The sequence below is a fragment of the Diadema setosum genome, chromosome 7 (genome assembly GCF_964275005.1).
Source record: "Diadema setosum chromosome 7, eeDiaSeto1, whole genome shotgun sequence".
NCBI lineage: Eukaryota > Metazoa > Echinodermata > Echinoidea > Diadematoida > Diadematidae > Diadema > Diadema setosum.
Window position 1 is genome coordinate 17397060 of NC_092691.1, and position 7378 is coordinate 17404437.

General features: G+C 38.9%; 1 pseudogene; it reads right to left on the minus strand.

Annotated features, from left to right (window-relative positions):
* Positions 1 to 594: 594 nt before the first annotated feature.
* Positions 595 to 6150, minus strand: LOC140230446 (C-type lectin domain family 4 member M-like; annotated as a pseudogene).
* Between the last annotated feature and the right edge of the window lie 1228 nt (positions 6151 to 7378).

The window sequence follows — 7378 nt, forward strand, 5'->3', positions numbered from 1 at the left end:
TGTAGGCCCTACATGTATTTCCACCAGTAACGAACTCCTCATTCCTTCCAACACAAGCCAGTCGTAAATGCCACTCAAGCCTCCATTATGACACAGATCAGTCAGAAATGCATGTAAGCAGATAGTCACAACAGCAAATTTTCTCTTCTATAAATTTCTATAACTTAAAATGAATGCCTTATGTTACGTTCATTTTAATTTATCTCCATCTCACGAAATTAATACAGAAGCGAAGCAGCATCGTAATTTTGTTTGAACCATGTTACATGTATGTACCAGTGCGTATCTTTGAATTCCGATAGTACAGATTTTAGCACAACTTTTACAGAGCTTTACCAGTTTTAATATTTTAAAGATGGAAGATAAGAGATAATTGGAAGTCCTTGATAAAACTGGGATTAACGGGAGTGCAGTTTTTATGAATAAAGGCCATGGGATGTTCACGTGCAGTAATCAGTCGTAAATCTGTTAATCACTGAGTAACTCTTCGAAGAGCTTTGTACAATCATGTACTGAAGATATGACAGTGACCATGGGATACTCTGCTTCGTGTATCAAGGATGTGATATTTTCTCTGTGTTTGGGTCATAGCATTTACAGATGTTTCTCACAGAGCACGTAACATTTGATATCAGGTGTGCGGTTCCTGTCTCTGATGAGGCCAGCAGCACGCATCACCGCAGCATCCTTGATGTTGTTTTCGGGCGTTCTGCCATCGAGCCAGAAAGCTTCCTCTGCGATGGTAAGGGGGCTTCCATCCACCCATCGCCACTCGCTACCGACGCGTTCCAATCCTGCCAGGAACATGAGGGGGAAAGAAAGTCGACAGTTTTTGACAAAGTGTCTGTAAGTTTCTGTTCTACTCCTTGAATGGTATATGATAAGAAAAATCCAGTGCGTCTGTGACATCACAACGTGTATATCAACTGCATCGTAAGTCGATACAAACAAACACCCTTCCACGCATAAGCAGTGAACACACACACATACAACTGTATACTAAGAACACTGGGACTACAGCCCGCACCCTTCCCGCACTTTTGGCCACAAAAACAAAACATCAAAACGGGAAGGGGGGGGGGGGACGTAAGAAGATCCATGTCTTTCGAAAGTTCCGCTCGGGGGGGGGGGGGGGCGTTCTGCAGAACAGTTCTCTTACAGTTGATGTGAATGTGCAAATGAGTGAGTTGATAAATGCATCACCTCACAATTTTCATTGATCGTGGAAAAAAAAGACGAAATATTTTTGTTATCAAAGAGTAAAATACGTTGTTATTCCTTGTCAAAAAGCTTCAGAATAATGATCTGCCCGATATATCAAGATCATCCAGTTTATGCAGTTGAATAAAGGTGTCTGCTTCCTCATTTGAGTGACGGGTGACAGCTCCAATTGCATCGATGATGAACCGTTTCGTATCTTTCTCTCTCTCTACATGATGTGGTATCTGTGTCAGATGGAATCACAGTCATTGCTCAGTGTTCCAGGATGCACAGCTTTCAGGCTGACTATTTGGCTCAGTTTTGTGGGTTTCTTATATGGCATGGATACATGAACTGTTGTCAGTCAGATGAGCAGAATGCCATATGAGGTAAAGAGTTACTTTGGAAGGGGCATGTTTGTGTTTGAATGAAAGAGTTACAATTTTAATTTTTTATGTACAAACTACATGGCAACTACAGTGAGGAGATGACATCTACACTTCACTATTTGCATATTCATGTCAGTGGCGGATCTACGCAGGGGGGGGGGTTCGGGGGTTTTACCCCCCCCCCCCCCCCCTTGGGCTGCCAAGTAAAAATTTAATGTGCATAGGAAAACGCCATCATAATATGTCCAGACTCACTAACTTATTAAGTTGATAACCAAACACATGATAACTCTGGATATAACTGTGTATTAAAATGTTACTTGGATGGACTGCTTTTTTTTTTGGTCTCCATTGCGTTAGTAGATGCCAGGAAAATTTCACTTACTGGGGTTCAAAAAAAAAAAAAATCGATCGGCGCGCCGCTACGCGGCTCAAAGACATCGCCGCTTCGCGCCTTGTGGACGATGCTCTGCATCGTCGCTGGGTTAAACCCAGGGACCGCGGAGCCGGGGGGGGGGGGGTGGGGCTACAGCCCCCCTCCCCCCCCCCCCCCCAAAAAAAAAAAAAAAAATTATTTGGGCAAAAAAAAGAGAGAAAAAATAGAGCATGCAGGTATGCTTAAAATCGCAAGCTGGCAACCCTAAAAATGAAAAGTCTCCCTGATGTGGGAGGGGGGTATCCCCCTCCCACATCGCTTGCTCGGGCTCGGTGGCTATTTTTACTCCTTTTCAGACTGACTTTCAACTGCGCTGGAATTTCCCTTTCACCAAACCCACCACGAATCCACCTTCATTCCGCGGCCCCTGACACACACGCAGTGGCGTATCTAGGGAAAACGGCGCCCGGGCCAAGTGCGAAAATTGCGCCCCTAATTTCTGAAAAAGTGTTCAACCCCAACCCCATCCCGGTAGGGACTTTAAAAAAAGTCCATATGATATGCTTTTTCAAGCACTTAAAAGGGGTCTTTTGAGGGTGATTTAAATGTAATAAATTTAGATAAATTTTGACGAGCGAGCGCAGCGAGCGAGCCGAAAATGTTTGTATATTTCCGCGTCATCATCACGTTTTGTTCTTATCTTCTTCTTTTTTTGATAAATTTTGGCGAGCGAGCGCAGCGAGCGAGCCGAAAATTTTTGTATTTCAGCTAACAAAACATGGAATTCTTGTAACTTTTTGCCTATTAAATCTTACAGTTCTAATTTAGATATAGTGACGGCCTTATAGATAACGATTTATACCAACAAACTGAGGCGAGCATGTTGATAAATTTTGGCGAGAGCGAGCGCAGCGAGCGAGCGGAAAATTTTTGTATTTTAGCTTACAAAACATGGAATTCTTGTCATTTTTTGCCTATTAAATCTTACAGTTCTAATCAAGATATAATGACGACTTTATAGATAAAGATTTATACCAACAAACTGAGGCGAGCGAGCCGAAAATTTTTGTATTTCAGCTTACAAAACATGGAATTCTTGTCATTTTTTGCCTATTAAATCTTACAATTCTAGTCAAGATATAGTGACGGCCTTAAGATAACGATTTATAGCAAAAAACTGAGGACTTGAAAAATTACTCTAAATTAGTACGCACGAGTGAGCCGAAATTTGTATATTTCCGAGCCATCATCGATCACGTTTTGTTCTTATCTCTCTCTTTTTTGGATAAATTTTGGCGAGCGAGCGCAGCGAGCGAGCCAAAAATTGATGTATTTCAGCTTACAAAACATGGAATTCTTGTCATTTTTTGCTTATCAAATCTTACAATCTAATCCAGATATAGTGACGGCCTTACAGATAACGATTTATACCAACGAACTGAGGACTTGAAAAAAATACTCTAAATTAGTACGCGCGAATGAGCCGAAATTTGTATATATCCGCGTCATCATTACGCCACTGCACACACGTATGATATCGAGTTGATGAGAACAATCACTTCCCATTCTACCTAGAACAATACACGTACTCAAATTGTTCTCCTGAAGGAAATGGACACTTTAGTGTCTCACTTGAAAGTCGGAGCATCAGCTTGTTCACGGTATTAAAAAAAAGGGTAGTACAGCTACTAAAATATATCGTCTCTGACATGCAATGGCATTAAAAATATAGTTGTATGTAAATTACTCTTTAATTTCTATACATTATATTCTTAATCGATTGTGAGTGAATTTTATGACTTAACTAGGCATTACACACAAATCTGAGACAAGTTTGTGAAGTGATAGGAATAAATAACATATTTCAATAGGGTAGTCATGCCATTGACAAGCCTTCAGTTTATTGTTATTTTTACTGTCTTTACGCGTGCATGCGAATAAAAAATAGAAACTCCTGAAAATGCATGCAATGTAAGCATACTGTTCAAGTCGTTACAAAAGTCTCTTAGGAAAATCTCCAAAATGCAGGACATTTTGTTCTTCATTGTCGGAGGAAATATTTATTCGTGCTTGAAGGGTTTTATTCAGGGAATGTACAACTTGTAATAAAGACCCCTGCCCCCCAGAGTACATTCGAAACCACGAATAGCGCTCGTTTTAGTTATACGTCTCGGAGATGTCTCCGCGACGTCGCTATCAGTTACGGCGGCTAATTGTGTCCGTGACTGGGTAGGCATCTCCCCGACGTCTCCGAGACGTGCTGGAGACCAAATGGTCAGGTGCATACCGGCCATGGTCTTCATGATTATTGATACTTGTTCTGCCTCCAAAAGAAACTTTATACAGAAAGCTCTTGATTCCGAACACACAAATTCCCTTTATACCTATAATAGATGTTCGTCAATCCGAAAATAAGATAAGAGTTCGTTGATCCGAACATTTTGGCGTAATTAGGCTATTAGGCAGGTTTGTTATTCCGATGGTTCTTTAGAATCCAACGGGTTCGTTAATCTGAAAATGAAATATGGTTCATAACTCAAACATATCAAAAGGTTCATTGATCTGAATCTGAAATATGGTTCGTTAATCCAATAACGAAAAGAAGGATTAAAGGATTTTCAGAATAACGAACTTTATTTCATTTTCGGATTAACATACCTTCAGAATAGCGAATCATATCATTTTGTGATGAACGAACACTCAGAATAACCAATCTAGCGCTTATTTCATTTCAGAGAAACTAATCTTCGGAATAACGAACCTTCGGAATAACGAATTGTAACTTTTTTTTTTTCGTCTTACGCAGGGACTAGTTTATTGTTGTTGGCATATTTCTAGGGATTTTATTTTTAATTTTTATACTTATGTTCACAGACAGAATCGACAAAAAAATTAAGCATCCATAGGCCTGGGACTCTCATGACTTCATTCTCACAGATGATAAAAAGAATTAATTTTTGATTAATTAAATTATACTTACCAACCTAGATTTTCAACCAAGTCTCTCGAGCAGAGGACACGTAATCATAAAACAAATCCCATCTCAGCCTAATTGTTCAGCACGACCATATCGGCGCCGAGGTTGGTACATTGTGCCCTGGCGTCATACCACTCGAATTCACTCTCTATCAACAGGTAGCATGATCTAGTCAACGGGTTCATTGCCCATCCGTCTGGACACGTCATCCCTGCTGTCATAGGGGAAAAAAAACACTATTTATCCAGGCACAAAGATGACATCTCATGAAGATAATATAAGTGATCTGAATGATGAAAATAAAAAAAAAAAATCAACTGTTGACAATAAGTTGAAAGAATGATGAACCATGATAGCCCACAAGGTTCGCTGCTATTCTATACGCGTAATGCCTTTAAGACTTTGATCAGATCGTGGTGCGAAACGGAATTGAGCATATCATTTCAGAATATTATGTAATGTATAATAAGGCAAGCAACCTGTAGGGCTGTTGCCCAAATTCGGTATGATGGAACCGAAATACGATGGATATGACAGAAACTATCATATTAATTGTGGGGCCTATTAATTATGAGTTTCGTCACACGTGCAGTAAAGAATACTGTACTATACCTTTCACCAGACTTTCGAACTTTGCATCATCATGAAAGAATAAATGAGAAACTGATGATTTGATTCCCTACGTATACTATTGTATAATATAATTTGTGTTTCCCGCAGTTCTATATTCTAAGATTTGGTTAGGATGCTCAATCCAAAAGTATACCGGTAAAAATGTATTATGATTGCCAAAATTTCACAATACATTATTGGAAAAAGGAGCAAGAATATATAGGACAACTATAACCAATAACCACTTTGATGGTTATAAGAACACAGGCGCACGATGACTCAATATTGCTAATTCACATGAATGTAGAACATCTGACATTTTCCACTGGATCGTCTAATGCGATCATCTTGTTCTCACGACCGAATATCAAAATTTTAGCGAAATATCGAAGTGAAAGTGATGTTACAATAAAACATCCCAAACGTTTTCAAGCAATAAGAGCTTTGTATACAGGAATAATGAAGTATTTCCTACCATTTCCGCAGCTCTAGAGAACTTTTCTGATAGAATCCGCCATGTCACATGCGTCCAGGGCGTAGGCATGATGCAAGCATGTGACCAAGAAGAGAGAAGCAACGATGGTTACGGAACGCATCTTGGTGGTCTATTGATAGCTCTTTACTGTTCCACGTTCAGCAGAGAAGTATGGATAACAGGTAAACCAATTCAGGGGCATTTATAGGGAAACGAGTGAAATATCTTTGTCAGGACTGCCATAACATACATAGGGAGTGAGGAATAAATTTAATATTTTTTTTTTTTATTTAAAGAATATTTCATTCTTCATCAATGGGGGACATAATATACAAACAGATTTATACAAAATTCTCTTGACCAATTTCATAATCATTTTCGTCAATGGATACAAAATTTATGCCAAAACTTAACATCGATTTAACACATTTTGATACACTCTGATACATTTTTTTCACAATCCATATACACAATCCATATTTACACGTCTCTTCTTTTCTATTTTTACACTACTAATCCCTCATTCTCTTTTTAATTTTATTCTTTCATTACATTACAAATTTTATTAACTAAATCACTTACTCAAAAAATAATTTCTTTTCAGCATTCATTCGATCCAACCTAAAATATCAATATCCATTGATTTAAGTTTATTGCTAAAACAAAAACAAAACAAAACAAAAAACTACACACACACAACCCCCACCACTCTATACCCCCGTCCCTTCTCCCTCTTACTACCCTACCCCCTTCCCCCTCCCCCTTCCAAAACCCCCATCACAACAAAACCTCAAAGGCAACTGAAACATGCGTGTCCTGACTTACATTATAACACATATTTCAAATACGAGTGCGTGGAAAAGGCATTTTGGATGATTGATCGATGTAGACGACAGAAAGGAAAATGTTGGAATAATCGATTTTCATATCTTTGACTGGTTCGTCATGTGTTTTTGACTTGAGAACTCTATAGAGGTGAAGTTGAGACTAGACGGCACCATTGAAAATGATGATCTACATTCTCATAATTAAAGAACCCCCTCCCCAACGAAAAATAATAAGTGAAAAAGAAATCAAGGTAGTAGTTGAGTGAGTAAAATGTCGACTGCGTTGAGGTATTTACATGCACAACAACATCCGAATTAAGATAAGAATTATTATGACAGTCATGTCTGGATTAAAGTATGAACAAGAGAGGCAGGAAAAGAATATTGAATGTTATTATAATTCTAATGAAAACTATATAGAGGAGCACTCCGAGAGAGCAGACCACCGCCAAGCGGCCATGATTAAAACATCGCCATTTCACAGGCGGTATCTTTAACACAACCATCGAAGAATATATGGAA